The sequence below is a fragment of the Oncorhynchus nerka genome, linkage group LG18 (genome assembly GCF_034236695.1).
Source record: "Oncorhynchus nerka isolate Pitt River linkage group LG18, Oner_Uvic_2.0, whole genome shotgun sequence".
Lineage (NCBI taxonomy): Eukaryota > Metazoa > Chordata > Actinopteri > Salmoniformes > Salmonidae > Oncorhynchus > Oncorhynchus nerka.
The window spans coordinates 60206454-60233477 of record NC_088413.1 but is presented as its reverse complement, the minus strand read 5'-3'; the positions used below and the strand labels follow the sequence as shown (position 1 = coordinate 60233477).

Here is a 27024-nt window from a genome sequence, read left to right as displayed (position 1 = left end):
CTCCCTCTGTCTCTCTCTATTAGGCTAGCCGTCATAGCGTGTGTAATTAGAAGTTGTATCATGGAAAGCTGTCAGTGCTCCTTCAGTCCTTGACCAGCCTGATCCAGATCTGTCAACATCTTTAAATGGCTTTTCTTAGATCAAGGTCCCTCAACACCTGCTGCTTAGCATAATAACATGTGATTTGAATACAACTGTATAACGTTTTGAAGCCTGGCTTGGAGACTTTGTGTGACCGCTTGATCTTCTTTTGGATTCTTCCTTCCCTCTAGGAAAAGCTGGAGTCGAGTCCAAAGCGGGACATCGAGGGCATGGGGATGGCAGAGATTAAGTATGGGGACTCAATCTGCTTCGTCATGCACGTGGCTACAGGACTCTGGCTGTCCTACCAGGCGCCTGATGTAAAATCATCTCGCCTGGGTCCTCTCAAGAGACGGGTGAGACACCAATACACTGCTTTATTTGTCAGCTGTTTATGATACAGCCAGGACTTTTTAAAATCCCTAGTTGGATGAATTAACTGACTTTCAAAGTGAGAACTGTTATGGTGTGACTATTCCACTAACAGTGATAAAAAATAATTCCATTGAAAAAACAATTGACCAGAAAGTAGCACATGCAACAAACATCATTAGAAAATTCCTAGTGCAGAGGAGAATTCTCTTGCTGATTTTCTAGTTGATAGGTTTGAGATAAGTGTATTACACTGATAGTGCTTTTCCTTTGACTAAATCAAACCCTGTGGCTGTAATGAATGAGATGTGAGAGGAGTGTATCTGACAGTCCCTGGACTCCACAGATACAGAGCCTAATAGCCTGTAGTGTCAGCAGCACCTGCGTTACAGCCAAGCCATGCTCATCTCTGCTAATGTCTGGAAATTGCTCCCTCCCTCCCTCCCTCCCTCCCTCCTTCCTTTCCTTCCTCTCTTTCGCTCTCTTTCTCTGTGACTCTCTCTATCCCTATCTATCTTTCTATCTATCTCTCTCTCTCTCTATCACACTCTATCCGCCCTCCCTCTCTCTCCCTCCCTTACCTACCCCCATTTCTCTCTCTTTCTTCTGTCTCTCCCCGCTCTCTATCTCTCCCTCTCTTAACCCCTCCTCTCTCTCTCTCTCTCTCTATCACACTCTATCCCCCTCTCTCTCCCTCCCTTACCTACCCCCTTTTCTCTCTCTTTCTCTGTCTCTCCCTCCCCTAACCCCTCCTTTTCTCTCTCTCTCTCTCTCTCTCTCTCTCTCTCTCTCTCTCTCTCTCTTTCTCTCTCTCTCTCTCTCTCTCTTCCAGGCCTTCCTCCACTCTGAGGGTCATATGGATGATGGGCTGACCTTGCAGCGGTGTCAGCACGAAGAGTCCCGTGCTGCTCGCATCATCCGTAACACCACCCGCCTCTTCAGTCACTTCATCAGGTAGCACCACTATCACCGGTACACCTAATATCACCGCTACACCTAATATCAGCAGCATACCACCCTGCATACCACTGCTGGCTTGCTTCTGAAGTAAGCAGGGTTGGTCCTGGTCAGTTCCTGGATGGGAGACCAGATGCTGCTGGAAGTGGTGTTGGAGGGCCAGTAGGAAGCACTCTTTCCTCTGGTCTAAAAAAAATATCCCAATGCCCCAGGACAGTGATTGGGGACACTGCCCTGTGTAGGGTGCCGTCTTTCGGATGGGACGTTAAACGGGTGTCCTGACTCTCTGAGGTCATTAAAGATCCCATGGCACTTATCGTAAGAGTAGGGGTGTTAACCCCGGTGTCCTGGCTAAATTCCCAATCTGGCCCTCAAACCATCACGGTCACCTAATAATCCCCAGTTTACAATTGGCTCATTCATCCCCCTCCTCTCCCCTGTAACTATTCCCCAGGTTGTTGCTGCAGTCAACTTACCTGGTAAAATAACGGATAAATAAATATCACCGCTACACCTAATATCACTGCCACACCTAATATCATCACTACACCTTATTTAACTGCTACACCTAATATCACCACTACACCACTATCACCCTACACCTAATATAACCACTACACCACTATCACCCTACACCTAATATCACTGCTACACCACTATCACCTCTACACCTAATATCCCCACCTCACCTAATATAACCACTACACCACTATCACCCTACACCTAATATCACTGCTACACCACTATCACCTCTACACCTAATATCCCCACCTCACCTAATATAACCACTACACCACTATCACCCTACACCTAATATCACTGCTACACCACTATCACCTCTACACCTAATATCCCCACCTCACCTAATATAACCACTACACCACTATCACCCTACACCTAATATCACTGCTACACCACTATCACCTCTACACCTAATATCCCCACCTCACCTAATATAACCACTACACCACTATCACCCTACACCTAATATCACTGCTACACCACTATCACCTCTACACCTAATATCCCCACCTCACCTAATATAACCACTACACCACTATCACCCTACACCTAATATCACTGCTACACCACTATCACCTCTACACCTAATATCCCCACCTCACCTAATATAACCACTACACCACTATCACCCTACACCTAATATCACTGCTACACCTAATATCCCCACCTCACCTAATATAACCACTACACCACTATCACCCTACACCTAATATCACTGCTACACCACTATCACCTCTACACCTAATATCCCCACCTCACCTAATATAACCACTACACCACTATCACCCTACACCTAATATAACCACTATCACCGCTACACCTAATATCACTGCTAGACCACTATCACCTCTAAACCTAATATAACCACTACACCACTATCACCCTACACCTAATATCACTGCCACACCTAATATCATCACTACACCTTATTTAACTGCTACACCTAATATCACCACTACACCACTATCACCCTACACCTAATATAACCACTACACCACTATCACCCTACACCTAATATCACTGCTACACCACTATCACCTCTACACCTAATATCCCCACCTCACCTAATATAACCACTACACCACTATCACCCTACACCTAATATCACTGCTACACCACTATCACCTCTACACCTAATATCCCCACCTCACCTAATATAACCACTACACCACTATCACCCCTACACCTAATATCACTGCTACACCACTATCACCTCTACACCTAATATCCCCACCTCACCTAATATAACCACTACACCACTATCACCCTACACATAATATCACTGCTACACCACTATCACCTCTACACCTAATATCCCCACCTCACCTAATATAACCACTACACCACTATCACCCTACACCTAATATCACTGCTACACCTAATATCCCCACCTCACCTAATATAACCACTACACCACTATCACCCTACACCTAATATCACTGCTACACCACTATCACCTCTACACCTAATATCCCCACCTCACCTAATATAACCACTACACCACTATCACCCTACACCTAATATAACCACTATCACCGCTACACCTAATATCACTGCTAGACCACTATCACCTCTAAACCTAATATAACCACTACACCACTATCACCCTACACCTAATATCACTGCCACACCTAATATCATCACTACACCTTATTTAACTGCTACACCTAATATCACCACTACACCACTATCACCCTACACCTAATATAACCACTACACCACTATCACCCTACACCTAATATCACTGCTACACCACTATCACCTCTACACCTAATATCCCCACCTCACCTAATATAACCACTACACCACTATCACCCTACACCTAATATCACTGCTACACCACTATCACCTCTACACCTAATATCCCCACCTCACCTAATATAAGCACTACACCACTATCACCCTACACCTAATATCACTGCTACACCACTATCACCCTACACCTAATATAACCACTACACCACTATCACCCTACACCTAATATCACTGCTACACCACTATCACCTCTACACCTAATATCCCCACCTCACCTAATATAACCACTACACCACTATCACCCTACACCTAATATCACTGCTACACCACTATCACCTCTACACCTAATATCCCCACCTCACCTAATATAACCACTACACCACTATCACCCTACACCTAATATAACCGCTAAACCACTATCACCGCTACACCTAATATCACTGCCACACCACTATCACCTCTACACCTAATATCCTCACCTCACCTAATATAACCACTACACCACTATCACCCTACACCTAATATAACCACTACACCTTATTTAACTGCTACACCTAATATCACCACTACACCACTATCACCCTACACCTAATATAACCACTACACCACTATCACCCTACACCTAATATCACTGCTACACCACTATCACCTCTACACCTAATATCCCCACCTCACCTAATATAACCTCTACACCACTATCACCTCTACACCTAATATCACCACTACACCACTATCACCTCTACACCTAATATCCCCACCTCACCTAATATCACCACTACACCATTATCACCTCTACACCTAATATCACTGCTACACCACTATCACCCTACACCTAATATCCCCACCTCACCTAATATAACCACTACACCACTATCACCTCTACACCACTATCACCTCTACACCTAATATCACTGCTACACCACTATCACCTCTACACCTAATATCCCCACCTCACCTAATATAACCACTACACCACTATCACCCTACACCTAATATCACTGCTACACCACTATCACCTCTACACCTAATATCCCCACCTCACCTAATATCACCACTACACCATTATCACCTCTACACCTAATATCACTGCTACACCACTATCACCCTACACCTAATATCCCCACCTCACCTAATATAACCACTACACCACTATCACCTCTACACCACTATCACCTCTACACCTAATATCCCCACCTCACCTAATATAACCACTACACCTAATATCACCACTACACCACTATCACCTCTACACCTAATATCCCCACCTCACCTAATATAACCACTACACCACTATCACCCTACACCTAATATCACCACTACACCACTATCACCTCTACACCTAATATCCCCACCTCACCTAATATAACCACTACACCACTATCACCTCTACACCTAATATCCCCACCTCACCTAATATAACCACTACACCACTATCACCTCTACACCTAATATCCCCACCTCACCTAATATAACCACTACACCACTATCACCCTACACCTAATATCACTGCTACACCACTATCACCCTACACCTAATATCACCACTACACCACTATCACCTCTACACCTAATATCCCCACCTCACCTAATATAACCACAACACCTAATATCACCACTACACCACTATCACCTCTACACCTAATATCCCCACCTCACCTAATATAACCACTACACCACTATCACCTCTACACCTAATATCCCCACCTCACCTAATATAACCTCTACACCACTATCACCTCTACACCTAATATCACCACTACACCACTATCACCTCTACACCTAATATCCCCACCTCACCTAATATAACCACTACACCACTATCACCCTACACCTAATATAACCGCTAAACCACTATCACCGCTACACCTAATATAACCACTACACCACTATCACCTCTACACCTAATATCCTCACCTCACCTAATATAACCACTTAACCACTATCACCGCTACACCTAATATCACCACTACACCTAATATCCCCACTACACCTAATATAACCTCTGAACCTAATATAACCGCTACACCTAATATCACCACTACACCACTATCACCCTACACCTAATATAACCACTACACCACTATCACCCTACACCTAATATCACTGCTACACCACTATCACCTCTACACCTAATATCCCCACCTCACCTAATATAACCACTTCACCACTATCACCTCTACACCTAATATCCCCACTACACCTAATATAACCTCTGAACCTAATATAACCGCTACACCTAATTTCACCGCTACACCTAATATCACCGCTACACCTAATATCACCGCTACACCACTATCACCTCTATCACCTCTACACCTAATATAACCGCTACACCTAATATAACCGCTAAACCACTATCACCGCTACACCTAACATCACCGCTATACCTAATATCCCCACTACACCTAATATAACCTCTAAACCTAATATCACCAATAAACCACTATCACCTCTATACCTAATATCACCGCTACACCTAATATAACCGCTACACCCACTATCACCGCTATACCTAATATCCCCACTACACCTAATATAACCTCTAAACCTAATATCACCAATAAACCACTATCACCTCTATACCTAATATCACCGCTACACCTAATATAACCGCTACACCCACTATCACCGCTACACCCACTATCACCGCTACACCTACTATCACCGCTACACCTAATATAACCGCTACACCTAATATAACCGCTACACCTAATATCACCGCTACACCCACTATCACCGCTACACCTAATATAACCGCTACACCTAATATAACCGCTACACCTAATATAACCGCTATACCTAATATAACCGCTACACCTAATATAACCGCTATACCTAATATAACCGCTATACCTAATATAACCGCTATACCTAATATAACCGCTACACCTAATATCACCGCTACACCTACTATCACCGCTACACCTAATATAACCGCTACACCTAATATAACCGCTACACCTAATATAACCGCTACACCTAATATCACCGCTACACCTACTATCACCGCTACACCTAATATAACCGCTACACCTAATATAACCGCTACACCTAATATAACCGCTACACCTAATATCACCGCTACACCTAATATCACCGCTACACCTAATATCACCGCTACACCTAATATCACCGCTACACCTAATATCACCGCTACACCTAATATCACCGCTACACCTAATATAACCGCTACACCTAATATAACCACTATACCTAATATCCCCACTACACCTAATATAACCGCTACACCTAATTTCACCGCTACTACACCTAATATCACCGCTACACCTAATATAACCGCTAAACCACTATCACCGCTATACCTAATATCCCCACTACACCTAATATAACCTCTAAACCTAATATCACCAATAAACCACTATCACCGCTACACCCACTATCACCGCTACACCTAATATAACCGCTACACCCACTATCACCGCTACACCTAATATAACCGCTACACCTAATATAACCGCTACACCTAATATAACCGCTACACCTAATATCACCGCTACACCTAATATCACCGCTACACCTAATATCACCGCTACACCTAATATAACCGCTACACCTAATATAACCACTATACCTAATATCCCCACTACACCTAATATAACCGCTACACCTAATTTCACCGCTACTACACCTAATATCACCGCTACACCTAATATAACCGCTAAACCACTATCACCGCTATACCTAATATCCCCACTACACCTAATATAACCTCTAAACCTAATATCACCAATAAACCACTATCACCGCTACACCCACTATCACCGCTACACCTAATATAACCGCTACACCCACTATCACCGCTACACCTAATATAACCGCTACACCTAATATAACCGCTACACCTAATATAACCGCTATACCTAATATCACCGCTACACCTAATATAACCGCTACACCTAATATCACCGCTACACCTAATATAACCGCTACACCTAATATCACCGCTACACCCACTATCACCGCTACACCACTATCACCGCTACACCTAATATCACCACTACACCTAATATAACCGCTACACCTAATATAACCGCTACACCTAATATAACCGCTGAACCACTATCACCGCTACACCTAATATCACCGCTATACCTAATATCCCCACTACACCTAATATAACCTCTAAACCTAATATCACCACTACACCACTATCACCTCTATACCTAATATCACCGCTACACCTAATATAACCTCTTTACCTAATATAACCGCTGAACCACTATCACCGCTACACCTAATATAACCTCTAAACCTAATATCACCACTACACCACTATCACCGCTACACCTAATATCACCGCTACACCTAATATCACCGCTACACCTACTATCACCGCTACACCTAATATCACCACTATACCACTTTCACCGCTACACCACTATCCCCGCTACACCACTCTCACGCTACACCTCTATCACCGCTACACCACTATCACGATACACCGCTAAACCACTATTACCGCTACACCATTATCACCGCTACACCACTATCACGCTACACCACTATCACCACTATCACGCCTCACCTCTCACCACTACATCACGACCACGATACACCGCTACACCACTATCACCACTACACCGGTACACCACTATTGCTGCTACACCACTATCACCACTACATCACTATCATCACTACACCACTACACCATTATCAACGCTACACCATTATCACCACTACAACACTATCACTGCTATACCCACTATCACCGCTACACCTGATATCACCGCTACACCACTATCACCGCTACACCACTATCACCGCTACACCATTATCACCGCTACACCACTATCACCGCCACACCATTATCACCGCTACACCACTATCACCGCTACACCATTATCACCGCTACACCACTATCACCGCTACACCATTATCACCGCTACACCACTATCACCGCTACACCATTATCACCGCTACACCACTATCACCGCTACACCATTATCACCGCTACACCACTATCACCACTACACCGCTAAACCATTTTCACCGCTACACCACTACTAAACCACACAACCAAAATATAACTAATCATTGACTGTAGTGTAATATTCATGCTGTCTGCGTAAAGCCCTGTAGATTTGAATGCGCAGCAGCAGTTGAGCTCATGGCCTGTGAGAAGGGTCCTCTATGGATAGCACAGCCCCCAGACAGCATGCTGCCTGCCTTGCTCAATGACCCAGTCCCTAGCCAAACAGGACAATAAACATCTCATGCCATGAGGCCACGCAATGGAATGGAAGAGAGCGCAATGGATAGAACAAGTATTAAACTGGCCTGTGACTGTGACTGTGACTCAAACCCAAACCCCCTCGGTGACGTCAGTCGTTCACACATGGCTGACTGTCTTTCACCACTGTCCAGACCCAGACCGCCTCTTGTGAGCTGTACCTTTCCACACACCCCTCCCACTCTGTGTGACAGAGTAGGCACTATTTTTAGCTCACACAGAAATAACATTTCAGCATGGATGAACCTCAAGGCACAAATTATGTTCACTATGGCAGTCACTCCTTGAGTCATATTCTAATACCGGAGTTTGGTGTTGTTATGAAATCTAATGGCATCATTATGAAACCTTCTGATTATATAATGATATAGTGATATAAATGAGCTGCTCTCATAATATTATGTTGTTTTGATGCTGAAAAATGGAGTACTTTCTAATAGTCATCTGATGAAGATCATCTCTTCTCCTGTTCCAGAGACCTAGACTGTCTGGGGGGTAAGAACCGTGCATCAGTAGCCCTGCCCATCGAGGAGGTCCACCAGACTCTCTACGACCTCATCACCTATTTCCAGCTGCCTGATGCTGAGCTGGAGCACGAGGAGAAACAGATCATGCTGCGCTCTCTCAAGAACCGACAGAACCTCTTCAAACAGGAAGTGAGTTCATCCACACAGGAAGTGTTGCATCGCAATCCTGCATGGCGGTTGGTTGGCAGCAGAGGACAATAAAAGTCAAAAGTCAGGTTTTTGCAGGGACCGGGCGTTGACACAATGTTCGCAATACACACTGTTTTTAAAGGCTAAATCAATAGATTCTATAGTATTTCAATGGCGCATTGTATTTCAGAGCATTGCTTTTTAACTGTCAGCAGTTTTGCTCTGAGTTTTTCTGTGGTGACAACAATGCCTTTTGATAAGCCTCTCGGCCCAACATTTCTCTTATCCATTATAAAATGTCAGCTTCCTTCCCTTGTGCCTGTAATGTCAAATACTCAACGTCAACTACTCTCCCTAACTCAAACAAAAGCCGCTGCTATGGATTTTATTTTCCCCCAGTGGTTCACTATGTCCTCAAGCAATAAGTTGATAAGTTTAATTAATGTAAAATAGCTGTATGCTGTGTTTATGTTATGTTTACATAACTAGTATTACCATGGATCCTGCCCTTGGAATGCTGCTATAACTCATCTATATCCTAGCCTACACACTTTTCCATCATTTTATTAGCATCCCCAAACTGCCCTTTTCCATCCCACTCTCCCATACATCCTGGTTATAAGGTAAATGTTTCAGTATTGACAGCTGACATAAATAACTTGCAATGTCCTTTCTCACTGGGCTTGCATACCTCTTAGCATGTCTGAGGTGGGACCAAGTCATTGTTTTACAAGTCACAAGTAAGTCTCAAGTCTTAGCACTCAAGTCCCAAGTCAAGACAGGCAAGTCCGAGTCAAGTCTCAAGTCAAGACCGACAAGTATCAAGTCAAGTCTCAAGTCCTAAACTTTGAGTTTTGAGTCCTAAACAAGTCATAATGTGCTCTTCACCAAATGTAATACCATTTCATATGTTTAACAAGAGTAATATTTAGTATATTACATTCATGCAAATCATGAATGCATTTAAAAATATCTATATATTTATTACTTTCCAAATAAATGTTATATTTCCATCTAAATACATGGGGGGGGGTCTTTCTCATGGGTAGTCGAGGATCGCTATGGGACGCAATCGGGCGATGTAGGCTTATACACAATCGCCCAACCTTAACACACACACGCAAACACACTCTCTGTGTGGTTACAGTGGGATTTAGGCTACCAAATGCCTAGCCAGTTGTAGCTCAATCTTGGGTGCAATGATCACGTTCCTACACTGACTGACTGTGTGGAGGTTCATTGATTTAACATTATGTTAGCCTACATGCTACACTAGCAAAGTTATAAATTATATAGCTGTCGGCTATATTAGCCACGACTTACCATTCTTTGTGCAGCTTCAAATGTCGAACAAAGTTGGAAATTGTTGTGCCTCTGTCTGTAATTTTAAGAGTTGATGCGCTGCAAACTTTTTTTAATAGCATCATTTTTAATATTTGGGCTTGGGGATGGTATCAAGTCAGGTCGAGTCAAAAAGTCCAAGTTAAGTCACGAGTCATTGGAGTTAAAGTCAAAGTTGAGTTGCAAGTCATCATATTTGTGACTCGAGTCACATGACTTGGGCTCCAGTGAGACTCGAGTCACAAATATGATGACTTGCAACTCGACTTTGACTTTAACATCTCTGCGGATCAGTATTATTACCATTCTAGATTCATCACCAAGGCATGCAGTGGGAGTAGTGCACAATATAGGGAAAATGGCACCATTTTGGAAGCACCCTAGGAGCTGACATGTGATGATGGGTGCGACTGTGTTTCAGGGCATGCTGACTCTGGTGTCCTGCTGCATCGACCGTCTCAACGTGTACAACAGTGCAGCCCACTTTGGGGAGTGTGCCGGGGCAGAGGCTGGGGCTTCCTGGAAGGAAATCCTCAACCTGCTCTATGAGCTGCTGGGTGAGAGAGACAATAGAAGAGTTCATTGTCCTCCAATGAGGACAGAGTCTTATACACAAGTCATCACGCCAATACTGTAACAGTGGCATAAAGAGTCACAGTAGGCCAAGACAAACAAATACACACACACACACAATATTGATTACAACTCTATGATCTACATACACAGGTGATTGAGACTTTCACTACTGTTTAGGGAGAGATTACAATGGTGAACACAACACACACACACACAGTATTCAGTCACAGGTACCAGAGGCATTGTAGCCTGCCACTAAAGCCCTGGCCATCCCAGCGTTGCTCTTACCAACCACAGGCCTGCGTCTCACTGCTGCGCTGGGATTATTTGGGATACCTAAGCTGGTATTTACAGAGCTGTTTCTGGTCCTCTAGGCACCCTGGGGTGGTGTTTCCCTAACTTACACTGCTGTTTGCTGTCTGTAAGGATGCCTCAGTACACATGCACTCTAGCACACACACACACACACACACACACACACACACAGTCAGCCTGTGTAACGGATTTCCTCCTCTTCGTCTGAGGAGGAGTAAGGATCGGACCAAAGCGCAGCGTGGTAAATGTTTATGATGATGTTTAATTAAAACTCAGAAGACTAAACAATAAATGACAACGTGAATTTACCAAAACGGAAACAGTACCGTGTGGCCCAAACACTCACACGGAAACAAACACCCACATACCAAAAGTGAAACCCAGGCTACCTAAGTATGATTCTCAATCAGAGACAACTAACGACACCTGCCTCTGATTGAGAACCATACTAGGACGAACACAAAAACCAACATAGAAAAACAAACATAGACTGCCCACCCCAACTCACGCCCTGACCATACTAAAACAAAGACAATAACAAAGGAACTAAGGTCAGAACGTGACAGCCTGACCTTTGCGATCTTATTCAATCTTAAATTATAGGACCAACAAAAAAATCTATTCTACAGTGTATCCTATCATCAGCTAGCATTAACACAAAGTTACACGTTCACTCTATGAGTACACAGGGGCTGAAGTTGGGTGCTGGGAGTGGATAAGGATAGCATGTAGATTTCAGGTCTGTGAGAAGTGCTTCCAGGGCTTCTTCCTGACTGTACATCTCCCACAGCACACAGAATGTCCAACACACACTCCTAGCCAGCCTGGACTGTGCCATGCTCACCAGTTGGCTTTCTAACCCATAAGGAACCACACCATCCCTTCTCACCATTGTATTTGGTTGTTTTTTGGTCACTCTGTTATCCATGTCCTTACTTAAGACCTAAAATTGCCAGAATCACAGACCAGTCCAACCGTTCATGGTAGTTGGACATTACAGCCATTCCCTCACAGTGGCAGAAGCGTTTCTTTGTCTCAGAAGCTTTCCAGCTCTAGTGTCTGTGTCACTGTCTAAGCCCTTCTGTTCCCCTCTGAGTGTGTCCTTCACAGCGTGTTTACATGGTGCTTTCTCCTCATGGGGAGCATTAGTGTGCAGACCACGTCCCCCATCTCACATTCCTTCCTTCATGCACCTGCTCCAGCTAAATGGATTTTGGAGCCAGGCTTCCTCTCCTCTGTTTGTCTGCACTGGGTGACCCTGTCATTTTTGGCTTGGACGACTCTCCTGTGCCCCCGATGTCACGCCCTCCCTCTGCACTCTGCCGCTTAATTAATATGGATGAGGATTAGGAAAAAGACACTACTCTTTCCTTGGCATGGAGTGTGGTTTAAGGTGTGCGTTTTGGGTGACGTGGTTGTTGTGTAAAGATGTACGTTTTGGCAGTGTTGTTGGCTGTAGGTCAAAAGACATCTTCATAACTATGTAACATGTCTCCTTGGGTTTAATACGTTGTGAAAGATGTACAGTAATGTTCGGTAGTGTTTTTCTATAGTTGCTAGGTTTTCTGTACTGTAGGTCAAAGATCAGCCATTTGCATTATCCTCTTCAAACTAGCCAACTGTGTATGAATGTATCTCCTCCCCTTGACCAGTGACCTTCTTGTCCATGTGTCCTGTAGCGGCGCTGATCCGAGGCAACAGGAACAACTGCACCCAGTTCTCCAACAACCTTGACTGGCTGGTCAGCAAGCTGGAGAGACTCGAGTCCTCCTCAGGTACCATGGTGATGACATGTTTACAGCTCTGTTTGTCCTTGACCTACCGTTCCTTCGGCTGCATGCTGACTGGACAGGGTTGAAAAGGTGATGTGTAGTTGGATTACACTGCTGTAAACCCCAGACCTGGTGTTTAGAGTCCTGAATGGGTTTAGTTATGCTTTACTATGTATGGTCACACCCAGAAGCATGCGTTTCAGGAACGTCCTTTCGTGTCTTGTTCCCTTGTTCTCTGTGGCCACGGCAGGCATACTGGAGGTTCTCCACTGCATTCTAACTGAGAGCCCGGAGGCTCTAAATATCATCCAGAGAGGACACATCAAGTCCATCATCTCCCTGCTCTACAAACATGGACGCAACCACAAGGTGAGCTGAAACCGGAGGAGGAGCTGTATCAAATATCACCATGATCAAGTGGATGTAGCGACATTGTTTGTTATTTTGATAACATTTGTCCATCACAACAGTTATAAAGCACAGTAATTCACTCATGAGCCTGCGTTTTATTAGTACACCCAGTGCTGTCAGGGCTTCAGAGAGTTGATGAGTTCTTGTTGGGGCTGGGCATTTGGTTGTTATGTGTATAGAGATCAATATATTTGCATTGAAATTAGATCTCCAGCGGCAGGTTGCCATTTATTGTCATGAATCTTGCCCTGGAGGCAGCTTTGCAGAGTGGTCACTAACTGGCACAGCCACAAAGTAATAAAATCTGATTTTAAACCTAACCCTAACCTTAACCATGCTGTTAAACCTAATGGCTAACCCTAACCTTAAATCTAACCTGTACCCCTGCACATTGCCTCGGTACCGGTACCCCCTGTATATAGCCTCGTTATTGTTATTTTGTTGTGTTACTTTTTCTTATTTTTTACTTTAGTTTATTTGGTAAATATTTTCTTAGCTCTTTTTTGAACTGCACTGTTGGTTAAGGGCTTGTAAGTAAGCATTTCACGGTAAGGTCTTCACATGCTGTCTACACATGCATGTGACAAATAAAGTTTGATTTGATTTGAAATCTGCAAACTGTTTTGGCGACCCGACCAAATTCACATAGAAATGTGCATTATAGATCTGTCATTCTCATTGAAAGCAAGTCTAAGTGGTAGATTGATCTGTTATTTTCTATTTCTATGCTTTCAGTTTTGTACTCCAGCTTCAAACAGCTGAAAATATAATATTTTTGGTTATGGAAAATATATTTCACAGTGGTTTAGATGGTACAATGATTCTCTACACTATACTTGCTTGTTTTGTCACATAAACTTAAATTAGGAAAAACTATTAGAATTTTAGCAACAGAAAATGGCAGAGTGATTTCTGCATAGTCCACCATTAAATTAAGCAAATTTTTGTTTTCATAAATGTTTTACAATATAGCCAATTATGACTTTGCAACTGGCCCATCTAGTGAAAATCAGTCAGTTCTGCCTCCAAGGCAAGATTCATGACAATAAACGTCAACCTGCTCTCCAGTGGGCTGTCATCTCCTTTGTCATAAATCACAGTTGATGTATCATTTGGCTGTGGCCCCTTATGAAGTGGTGGATAATAAAGCACAGGTCTTGGCCTGGCGCCCTTGGCTGCCGTTCCTTGCCCATTTAATTCCTCTGCTTTGTAAAGCCAGGTTGGGCCCCCATGCATCAAAATGATATTACTGGATATGGTTTCACCCTGATTAGCATCTCTCAGTAATTATGGCTGGCTGCATTAATAGCTGCATAAAAAGGTTCTCCCTCTAATAGCAACATGAAAAAGGACTACGGATGAGTTGGTAGTCCTTAGTGCTCTCTCTCTCCCTGTCTCTCCCACTCAGGGTTTGAATGGGTTAGATGAGCTGTATTCTGTACTCAGTGATTAGGGAGCTGCTGTATTCACCCCCTCTCTCTCTCCCTTTCTCTCTTCAACCTGCAGATTCTGGATGTGCTCTGCTCCCTCTGTGTGTGTAACGGGGTGGCTGTAAGAGCCAATCAGAATCTTATCTGCGATCACCTGCTCCCTAAAAGAGATCTGCTTCTCCAGACCCGATTGGTCAATGACGTCCAAAGGTAACAAGCCATCCAATCCCAGCCCGGTATAATTAGATTAATGCGCTACTGGTTGTAATATAAGAGTGATAGATAGTGTTGGTTATTCTTCTCTTTGCTGTGTTTGTTTGATGGGATTGTGCATAGTGCCTAAAGAAACATCAATCACAATTATATGATTAAACCCTAATCCGAGTCTCTGATACTTGGCAGCATGAGGCCCAACATCTTCCTGGGAGTGAGTGAGGGCTCGGCCCAGTATAAGAAGTGGTACTACGAGCTGACGATTGACCAGGTGGACCACTTCTTGACCAGCGACCCCTCTCACCTGCGTGTGGGCTGGGCCACCAACAAGGGTTACGCCCCTTACCCTGGTGGAGGGGAGGGCTGGGGGGGCAACGGGGTGGGGGACGACCTCTACTCTTACGGCTTTGACGGACTTCATCTCTGGTCAGGTGGGTATTCGCAGTAGATGTTTGCTTTCATCTTAACCTAGCTGCTCCACATTAAGTCACCTGATTCATAAATGATGAGAAGTAACCCAGGGCTAAGACCAGATTGTGTCTAGACAGTGTGTGTGTCCTACAGGGTAAATCGGTCTGCTCCGCCCAAAGAGTGTGTGTTCATGTGTGTGTGTCTTGTAGGTCATATTTAAGTGCTGACACTGGTTTATTGCAGGTCGTATCTCCCGGGCGGTGGCTTCTAATAACCAACACATCCTGACCTCTGAGGATGTGGTGAGCTGTTGTCTGGACCTGGGAGCTCCCAGCATCTCCTTCAGGATCAATGGACAGCCCGTACAGGGCATGTTCGAGAACTTCAACATCGATGGACTCTTCTTCCCTGTTGTCAGCTTCTCTGCTGGCGTCAAGTATGTGTTTGTCTTAGACACACACCTATGTCATTAACATGAATGAACACGTATACACACCTACAGAGCACTCTCTTCAAATATCTTCCTCTCCTCCCTCTAGTCTGCATGAAAATACATCTAATCCCTCCCTACATCATTTCCTCTATATGCTGTATTAAACCTTAAGGGCTCAGATGCAGGTAGAGGCCATCTTACCCACTTGTGTTGCCATGGCAACTTCAGATGATATGAATGCCGTCTGCTAAATGAAATTTCAGGCCCCAGCAAGCTTCACAGGATTTCATGATCGACTCCATTTTTGCAGCAAAAGGGCATTTTACTATTCTGAACTTCACTCTGTGCCGAGATGTGACGCTTGACAGTTCCAGACATTTCCATTCACATCAAATTCCACCCAGGGCTGCAAGCTACACTGTATATCAATTACCACAATCAAATTTGCGGAAGCGTTAAACAAAATTAACATAACCTCATATTTATAGAAATTCTGTCAGCGTTATTCTGCATTTGTCTGTGTGTGTCACGAGATGCAGGCCACATCAGATCATGTAAATAAGGAACCCTGAGGGGCTTGAACATTTCCTGTGCTCTGTACTGCTGGCCATGCTATGCCATGGCACAGCCAGTCACTGTGCAGCAACACTTGTTAATAATTGATTGGTGCACTGCACTCAGAATGGACTTGGAGTGAATGCGTCATCATCACTACTACTTCAGCTGCTATTTCAGACAGGGCCCAGGAGGGCTGCTGAGTAGTGGGCTGAAATGCTGCATCATTCTCAGTGTGGGGTAAGTCATAGTCACTCTCTGTTCTACTGGGCTCAGCTGGGGCGCGGTTAGAGATGAGCTGGGGCGCGGTTAGAGATGAGCTGGGGCTCGGTTAGAGATGGGCTGGGGCTCAGTTAGAGATGAGCTGGGCCTGGGGCTTGGTTACAGCTGGGCTGGGGCTCGGTTGGAGCTGGGCTAGGCTGGGCCTCAGTGGCTCTATGCTCTGCTCTAATCCTCTCCTCTAAGCCCTCCACCTAAATCAACCCATCAACCCTCTTCATCACTTTCAAGCTCATGCACATACTGAACACACTAATTGACTAAGTCCCCCTCTCCCTCTAGGGTGCGTTTCCTGTTGGGCGGTCGTCATGGCGACTTCAAGTTCCTGCCTCCGTCAGGCTACGCTCCGTGTTACGAGGCCCTGCTCCCTAAGGAGAAGGTGAAGGTGGAGCCAGTGAAGGAGTACAAGAGGGACATGGAGGGGGTCCGAGACCTGCTGGGGACCACACAGTTCATGTCCCAGGCCTCCTTCATACCCACCCCTGTGGAGACTAGCCAGGTAACAGGGGTATGGCATTCAGCTCAGAACGCGTCATATTAACTGCAACATGGCTCATCTGAAACACAGTTACAGTGATTATATTGCATGTTTGTAAGGATGTTGTACAATCATACCTACAGAGGAAGGGTTTCCAAATATCCACAAATGTATGATTGATGACATAAGCCTGCTGTACTGTCTACAAACAGATGCTGTTTATCGACGACACAGATTCTTTGTGTTCTCTGTCTCTCAGATCGTCATGCTGCCATACCTGGAGAAGGTCCGGGACAGACTGGCTGAGAATATCCACGAGCTGTGGGCCATGAACAAGATAGAACTGGGCTGGTCTTATGGGAAGGTAGGAGACCTCTTTAACACTGATGGAGAGAATAGAGTCACAGAGCACTGGCAAACCCTTTTGGACAGTCCATGTCATTGGCTTACATAGGAAAGACATGATACACTATGATGGGTTATCACTCAGCTGATAATTTAAGCCAATATAAACATGAATACAATTGTATTATGAAATACAGTACACATCAGCCTGCACATTTTTGTTTGTGTTAAACAATGATTAATATACTGTAATTGATCTATGTGAAATACATTAACCCTAAACTAAACGTACAAGTTCTACCATCATTAAAGCAACAAAACAAGCCTGTACACCATTTTGCTTTCTCTTTTATAATTTGCGGTACAAACCAAACAGAGGGTAAGTGAAGAATACTCCTGTCTTTCTCCCATTGTGCTCCTCATACCATTCATTCTAGAGACTTCATTATAGTTTGTTTGTAGGGGTCTTTTTATTTCTCTCTTGATTCATCAAGTCCTGTTTCTTGGTTTCATGTGAGTAGATGATTGCCAAAGTGACCTGAGGTGCGTTCAGTTCGCTTGAACGTTTGCTATGTTGTGGGACGGTTTGTACTGAGCGACACGTTTCTCCAAAACGTTCTTGTACATTCTTGAGCAGACTTTGAGGTACGTTTGCTCCCGTTTGGTGGGAGTGGAGAGGTGTGGCTTGTTGCAGTGAGTGACGTATTTAAAGGGCAGTCGCAATGTTGACAGCTTTCCCCAACCCACAATCCAACCCCTCCATGTTTTTCAACTGGTCGTTCAGAACAGCACCGTTTCCCCTTAATTGAACGTCCCAGAACGTAAAAACGTTCTGAACGTCCCAGAACGTAAAAACATTCTGAACGTCCGTCCCAGAATGTAAAAACGTTCCGAACTTCCCAGAACGTAAAAACGTTCCGAACGTCCCAGAACGTAAAAACGTTCCGAACGTCCCAGAACGTAAAAACGTTCCGAACTTCCCAGAACGTAAAAACGTTCCGAACGTCCCAGAACGTAAAAACGTTCCGAACTTCCCAGAACGTAAAAACGTCCCAAAAAAGCGTTCCCCCAGAACGTAAAAACGTTCCGAACGTCCCAGAACGTAAAAACGTTCCGAACTTCCCAGAACGTAAAAACGTTCCGAACTTCCCAGAACGTAAAAATGTTCCCGAACTTCCCAGAACGTAAAAGCGTTCCGAACGTCCCAGAACGTAAAAACGTTCCGAACTTCCCAGAACGTAAAAGCGTTCTGAACGTCCCAGATGTAAAAACATTCTGAACACAGGCCTGTTGTGCCCTTACTACCCTTAAAGGTGCAGACAATCAATATCAGAAACAATATGCAACACAGCTCTTATGTCCATATTACAAATGTGATGGAGTTGTATAGAGTAGACCCCCTTGTTCTCTCAGTCTTACTGAATGATTCTCTCAGTCCTCCAGTCCCTTCATCCACCCTTTCCCCATTTGTAAACTCCACTATGACAGCCAGCCATTCCTTCAGTTCCAACATCTTAATAAAGCATTTTATTTGGGGTGAGGACATCTATTACGCCGGGGTCAAGTTCTCTCTCATTCATTATAACAGAATTCTGCACCCCAGACATACCAGGTCGGCTTTTATATGTGATTTTAGCGAGACCTTGTTAGCTCAGGCCAGGTGACATTGTCCTGGCCGGCTATAGAGCTAGCTTCACCAGGGAGGCATCAGTGTGCTGAAGCCAGGCTGAACCAAACTCATACAGTACCTGGACAGCACTGGTATTGTATTCCACTCCACAGCTCCAGTGCTTAATAACGAGGTGAGCGTTGTAGTTGCCGGGGTTGCTATGGGGTAGAGCTACCTGACACACTTCCTAATCTGAGTCCAGTATTTGGCATAGTTATAATAGTTGTATCAGCATGGGCCATTGAAAGTCTAAAAAGGTCTCAAACAAGACGTGTGACTCATATGGAGGCTATTAAGAATGGCATGTACTTCTTTGTCCTCTAGCACAGCCCTCTTTGAATGGACTGTAATAGGCTGCAGGAAACTCTGTTCGATAAAAGCATTCATGCAGGAGAGTTCTTGTACTATTCACAAAAGAGCTGCCTGGTGTTCATTTAGCACACAAATAGCCATGTATGTGTACATGTTTTCTTGGTCAACATGGATGTAGTACTGCTTGGGCTGCAGAGAGCAGCCGAACGGATTAGTTGGCGTAAAACACAGCAAGTCAATTAATTACTGACTTGGTAATGCAGACTCACACCTCTCTATCTTCCAAGAAAACATGCTCCTCCAACTACATTCATAACATGTCCACTAGACTAGATCATGTTGTCATTCCAGTACACCAGTAGCTCTCTGTAATTAAGGAGACAACATACCTACTCCTCTGTTGATTCACAGTTACCTTCATTGTGATTCAAATTATACTTATAGTTGGCTGTTGTGTTTTTTAATACGTTTTTTTCTTTTGGAGCATTTCTGCCCCTCTTCTTCAATACATGTACAGTAACTGAAATATTCATACGTCAACAATTATTTCTGTGTTTCTCAGATAAGGGACGATAATAAGCGGCATCACCCCTGCCTTGTGGATTTTTCCAAACTGCCTGAAACAGAAAAAAATTACAACCTGCAGATGTCAACTGAAACCTTGAAGTATGTCCTGCATTATAAGTAACACTATATTAGACCCACTGAGAAAAGGAGGAAGACAAGGAGAGAGATATGACAGAAGGTGTGGGTGAACCAGGGGCTCAGTCAGGAAGTAGACTAAAGGCTAACGGCTGTTGGTGGAAGAAGGTGAGGACCAATGTGGAGCGTGATTCGTGTTCATCCTTTTATTAATGGAACTGAACACTGATGAACAAAAACAACAACCGAAACAGTTCTGTCTGGTGCAGATACAAAAACAGAAAGCAACTACCCACAAACACAGGTGGGAACAGGCTACCTAAGTATGGTTCTCAATCAGAGACAACGATTGACAGCTGCCTCTGATTGGGAACAATACCAGGACAAACACATAGAAGTACAAAACCTAGAACAAAACCTAGAATGCCCACCCCAACTCACGCCCTGACCAAACCAAAATAGAAACATAAAAAATAAACTACGGTCAGGATGCGACACTCTCCTGCTGAGCTCTCAGCACCTGAAACACCCCAGTGTTCCTGACATCACCCACCTATCACCGTAGGACATCTGCTATTGATCCACTGACAGCCCACACTGAGAACACTGAGAAATGAACGTTTCACGAGACAGAGAAGTGTGTGTGAGTGATGCGTGTGTGTGATTAGAGAGGGCGGCAAAGACTGCTTTGATTAACGTTCATCTACAGTGACATTGACACAACAGAGACAGACAGTGTGGGCCCCGAAAGAGCAGCCCCGCCCTTCTGCAATCACACCACATCTCTCCTTTGTCCTCTTACTATGACAAAGCAATGAGATCCTGCTGATAGTTGTACCTAGTGAATAACTCGTCCCTAATACGTCTTTAAAGGGATATCTATGGTTTCATAATGGACAAGGACATGCATGATTGAACAAATCATTACTCTCTTCACGTTGGTTCTATTGCCAGTCTGTGTGATTTGGAAATAGGACAGAAACCCACCAGACCTAGTATCATAACATTAAGCCTGCTGATTATAGTATTTAGTAGAGTGTGAAGGCAATGTCAGTGTCTTAAACTGTCACTTACTAAGAAAGCTGATCCTGTGTAGACAGATCTAATCCCCAGGTTGGGGAGTGTTAATATGTGTGTCTCTTCACAGGACCCTGCTGGCATTAGGCTGCCATGTTGTCCAGGTCAACGCCAACGCTGAAGAGGACCTGAAGAAGATCAAACTCCCAAAAAAGTAAGTGTACTGTAGAGTAACAGAGGATGGAATGGACAGAGAATGGTCAACATCAATAACCCAATACATTATATACCAACTTCTAGATATGTAGACATGTTCTGTATAGGATAGTAGAAATATGAAACATCCAGACATATGTGTGTTTTGTCCAGGGGTTAATCTTGATAATGTCCTGTTTTGATTGAAGCTACATGATGTCGAATGGTTACAAGCCCACACCGCTGGAGCTGTCTGACGTGAAAGTGACCCCAGGTCAGGAGCTCCTGGTGGAGAAACTGGCGGAGAACGCCCATAACGTGTGGGCCAAGGACAGGATCAAACAGGGTTGGACCTACGGCATTCAGCAGGTAGAGCACACAGTCATCTGTGTTAAGTCTTTGTGAAAGGACTGCAGGTTCATACTATCCCAGCTCATGCAGTACCACACAAAGTTTTTATAACAACTGACAAAACAATGACCCTCTCTCTATGCAAGCCACAACAAATTCGAAATGGAACACAACCTCCACCACCTCCTGCAGAGTGAGGAATGATGGGATTCACAGAGTTTAGAGTCAGAGTAATAACATCAAACACTCAATGACCCTTCGGGATTGGCAGTGCAGTCGTAACAAGCATTGGCTTTGAGCGGGTCCCTGGAGTGGTGTGTGTGTGTGTGTGTGTGTGTGTGTGTGTGTGTGTGTGTGTGTGTGTGTGTGTGTGTGTGTGTGTGTGTGTGTGTGTGTGTGTGTGTGTGTGAATCTAACTGTGCCTGTCTTTTCTCAATGCAGGATGTGAAGAGTAAGAGGAACCCTCGCCTGGTGCCATATTCTTTATTAGACGAGCGCACTAAGAAGTCCAACAGGGACAGCCTCCGTGAGGCCATCCGCACTCTGATTGGATACGGATACAACATCGAACCTCCCGACCAGGATGGCGGTAAGTTATCATTACCACACAAACCCATGCTGACATCCATGGTTAGGATGTATAGAACAGTAGAAGACTTCCTGTGTTGATACTGTGGCTGTCCTCCCACCCAGCAGGCCACGTGGTGGAGAGACTGAGCATTGACAAAATACGCTTCTTCCGTGTGGAGAGAACGTATGCGGTGCTGACAGGGAAGTGGTACTTTGAGTTTGAGGCGGTGACGGGAGGTGACATGCGTGTGGGTTGGGCCAGACCTGGATGTAAGCCGGATGTAGAGCTGGGTACTGATGAGCTGGCTTTCGTCTTTGATGGATACAAGGTGAACCCTCCCTTTTTCTTCCTACATCATTGAACATCATGTACTCATAGAGGGAACGTTTAACTTTGTCTTAATGCTAGCTGATGATAGGATACACTGTAGAATATATTTTTTGTTGGTCCTATAATTTAAGATTGAGTAAGATTGCAAAGGTTAGTGTGTGTGTGTGTGTGTGTGTGTGTGTGTGTGTGTGTGTGTGTGTGTGTGTGTGTGTGTGTGTGTGTGTGTTGTGTGTGTGTTTTTATCTTCAGGGTCACCGTCTGAACATGGGCAGCCGTTTCTTTGGCCGTTGTTGGCAGGCAGGGGATGTGGTGGGCTGCATGATCAACATGGAGGACAAGTCTATGATTTTCACCCTCAATGGAGAGATCCTCATCACCAACAAGGGCTCCGAGCTCTGCTTCGCCGACTTCGAGACGGAGGACGGTAAGTGTGTGAGACTGAAGATGGTGGGCATGTAAAACAACCAGCAGTGTGTGAGACTGAAGATGGTGAGTACTGTATGTAAAACAGCCAGCAGTGTGTGAGACTGAAGATGGTGAGTACTGTATGTAAAACAGCCAGCAGTGTGTGAGACTGAAGATGGTGAGTATGTAAAACAGCCAGCAGTGTGTGTGTGAAACAGAGGATGAAGAGTGTGTGTCATGGACCTCTCTAAGCCCTCTCTTATGTCTCTGTGCCGCCGGATCACTGACAGACATGCTGACAAGTTAACCTAAAACCACCATGCTGAGAAAATGAGTGCAAAATCAGTCCCTCCCCATTATGAAATGACTTTTCTATAAGGTGACACTTCTAAATTGACTTGGATAGTTTTGACCCTCCCCCAGCTGTGTGTGTGACAGGTGCTCTCTCTCTCTCTCCCCTCTCTTTCCCCTCTCTACCCTCTCTCTCTCTCTCTCCCCTCTCCCCCTTCTCGCTCTCTCTCTCTCTCCCTCGCCCCCCTTCTCTCTTTCTCTCCCTCCTCTCTCTCTGTCTCTGTCTCCCAGGTTTTATCCCAGTATGTAGTCTGGGCCTGTCCCAGGTGGGTCGTATGAACCTGGGGAAGGATGCCAGTACCTTTAAGTACTACACCATGTGTGGTCTCCAGGAGGGCTTTGAACCCTTCGCCGTCAACATGAACCGTGAGGTCACCATGTGGTTCAGCAAACGCCTCCCCACCTTTTTCAATGTGCCAAAGAACAACAACCATATAATGGTAAGACAGACGATAATATATTTTAGAAAATCAAAATCAATCACAAAATCAATATTGTAATATACAGTTGAAGTCGGAAGTTTACATACACCTTAGCCAAATAGAGTTTTTCACAAATCCTGACATTTATTCAGAGTAAAAATTCCCTGTCTTAGGCCAGTTAGGATCCCCACTTTATTTTAAGAACATGAAATGTCAGAATAATAGTAGAGAGAATTATTTATTTCAGCTTTTATTTATTTCATCACATTCCCAGTGGGTCAGAAGTTTACATACACTCAATTAGTATTTGGTAGTATTGCCTTTAAATTGTTCAACTTGGGTCAAACGTGTTGGGTAGCCTTCCACAAGCTTCGCACAATAAGTTGGGTGAATTTGTGCCCAATCATCCTGACAGAGCTGGTGTAACTGAGTCAGGTTTGTAGGCCTCATTGCTCTCACACATTTTTTCAGTTCTGCCCACAAATTTTCCATAGGATTGAGGACAGGGCTTTGTGATGGCCACTCCAATACCTTGACTTTGTTGTCCTTAAGCCATTTTGCCACAACTTTGGAAGTATGCTTGGGGTCATTGTCCATTTGGAAGACCCATTTGGAGGAAAAGGGGAGGCTTGCAAGCCAAAGAACACCATCCCGACCGTGAAGCATGGGGGTGGCAGCATCATGATGTGGGGGTGCTTTGCTGCAGGAGGGACTGGTGCACTTCACAAAATAGATGGCATCATGTGTAAGGAAAATGTTGTGGATATATTGAAGCAACATCTCAAGACATCAGTCAGAAACTTAAGCTTTAACATCTTGACGCTACCTATCCCGTTAGCGGGATAATTGTCATCAACAACCGCTGAATTGCAGAGCGCCACATTCAAATAATATTACAAAAATATTTATATTCATGAAATCACAAGTGCAATATAGCAAAACACAACTTAGCATTTTGTTAATCCACCTGTCATATCAGATTTTGATAACGAAAGCAATCCAAGCATTTGTGTAAGTTTATCGATCACTAGACAAAACATTAAGAACACCTAGCATCAAAGTAGGTTGGTCACGAAAATCAGAAATGCAATAAAATGAATCGCTTACCTTTGATGATCTTCGGATGTTTTCACTCACGAGACTCCCAGTTACACAGTAAATGTTCCTTTTGTTCCATAAAGATTATTTCTATATCCAAAATACCTCTGTTTGTTTGGTGCGTTATGTTCAGAAATCCACAGGATCGAGTGGTCACGACAATGCAGACGAAAATTCCAAATAGTATCCGTAATGTCCACAGAAACATGTCAAACGTTTTTTATAATCAATCCTCATGTTGTTTTTAAAATATATAATCGATAATATATCAACCGGCACTGTCTTTTTCAGTAGCAGAGGGAGAGACAATGGCTGCCCAAGCTCTGTTGCGCAAGCAAAATTCATGAGAACACCTGACGCGATGTTATCTTTCTCGCTCATTTTTCAAAATAAAAGCCTAAAACTATGTCTAAAGACTGTTGACACCTTGAGGAAGCGATAGGAAAAGGAATCTGGTTGAAATCCCTTTAAATAGAGCGAAGGCAGGCTATGGAACATGGATCTTTCAAAATAGAAGCCACTTCCTGGTTTGATTTTCCTCAGGTTTCGCCTGCAATATCAGTTCTGCTGTACTCACAGACAATATTTTGACAGTTTTGGAAACTTTAGAGTGTTTTCTATCCTAATCTGTGAATTATATGCATATTCTAGCATATGGGCCTGAGAAATAGGCCGTTTACATTGGGAACGTTGTTTTTCCAAACATAAAAATAGTGCCCCCTAGCTGAAAGAGGTTAAGTTCCTGACTGATGTCTGAGATGTTGCTTCAATATATCCACATAATTTTCCTTCCACGTGATGCCATCTATTTTGTGAAGTGCACCAGTCCCTCCTGCAGGAAAGCACCCCCACAACATGATGCTGCCACCCCCGTGCTTCACAGTTGGGACGGTGTTCTTTGGCTTGCAAGCCTCCCCCTTTTTCCTCCAAACATAACAATGGTCATTATGGCCAAACAGTTCTATTTTTGTTTCATCAGATCAGAGGACATTTCTCCAAAAAGTATGATCTTTGTCCCCATGTGTAGTTGCAAACCATCTGGCTTTTTTATGGCGGTTTTGAAGCAGTGGTGTCATGACGTTGGCCTGGGGTTAGGTTTATGACAGTCATAAATACCTCTTCCCCCTTTTTTTCTCTCTCTACCCTACTGATGTTACATTTGAAAATCCCTTTGCTTAACAAAGAGATTCTGGGAACATCAGAAGGTGGGGGGGGGAATTAACTATATTCTGGTAATCCGACCAATTGAACATATGCGGTGAATATGATGTCAGTTCGGTTGTCATCTGAGACATTTTCATCAATGATAAGATGACATAAACTCTACAGTGGAAAGTCTACACATCAGAGTTATCGGATTCACATGGAATTGTTGTTCAATTTAAATGTTTGAATATGAAATTATTCGTGATGGGATGAAATGTGATTTTAGCTTCTAAAATGTGAGAATTGGGTTTTCATAAGGTTAGGGCTCTGCTCAATCAGTTCCCCCCCCCCCTGTGAAGAGAC

General features: G+C 44.1%; 1 pseudogene; it reads left to right on the top strand.

Moving 5' to 3' along the window:
- The window catches only part of LOC115146497 (ryanodine receptor 3-like), a 128409-nt pseudogene that overhangs the window by 43498 nt on the left and 57887 nt on the right, over positions 1 to 27024 (top strand).